We start from the raw sequence: 1,032 nt of genomic DNA, 5'->3' as shown, positions 1-1,032 counted from the left end.
TAGATCATGTATGTGAGGCTGCAAATAATATAGAAAATTATAGGAAAGAAGCTAACAAGACATTACTTCTTATTGCACGCAGTCAATGTAGAAGTTCATTTTCAGTTTCAAGAGTACTACTATAATTATTCCATCAAGACTTAGGAATAATAATCAACTAATTAATTTCGAGTGACATTAGGATTTCAAATAAGATGCTGTACAAAGGGGGAAGCATCACTTGACTAGTGTATATATATATATATAGCTTAGTGGATGAACTTGAAAAAAAATAAAATAAAATAAAATCTGGTAGTACGAGAATTAAAATGATCAAAACAAGACAAAGTATTTTAAGAAATGTTTAGCAAGAGTACATAGATTGCGTAAATGGATTGTGTCACGAAATTAGCTAAAAGTTAAGGAACACTTTAATTTGTCGAGTCTATCTGAGTTGATACAAGAAATATACCTATGTGAGAAATGTTTTGTTTTTGTATACTAATGCAAACTGAAATACAAACACTTCAATCCATGTAGATTTTAAAGTTTATTATTAATGAGTTAATTTGTTCATTTTGAACGAAAAAAAGAGAACTATTATTTGAATGTCTTAAAAGTTTCTAGACAAAAGAGCACATAACATAGTGTAAAATTGAAGGGTGTAAATTAACTTAAAAAATATATTTATTTTATTCAAATATACTATTTAATCTTTTTATATTTTATAATATCAAATATTATTTATATATTATTAACAAATTGAATTTATATTTCAATGATACTAAATATTTGGGCGGATGTATATATATTTTACGAATATTCATATTAAAAATTAAGAGTGTTAGTTGGACAGATAAAATTATCCTACCACCAAATTTGATGTTATTCTGTATATGGGTTGAATTGCTAATCTATAGCGACTGAAATACAACGAGTTGGATATCCACAGATGTAAATAGTGCTATCAGCTCCTTATCGATGCATTATTTTTTTTGTTGTAGGTGGTGAATGTATGTGTTTGTTTTTAAGTGCTTTACTATTTGCTTGGAA

Source organism: Arachis hypogaea, chromosome 11, assembly GCF_003086295.3.
Source record: "Arachis hypogaea cultivar Tifrunner chromosome 11, arahy.Tifrunner.gnm2.J5K5, whole genome shotgun sequence".
Taxonomy (NCBI): domain Eukaryota; kingdom Viridiplantae; phylum Streptophyta; class Magnoliopsida; order Fabales; family Fabaceae; genus Arachis; species Arachis hypogaea.
Note: the sequence above shows the minus strand (reverse complement) of the source record.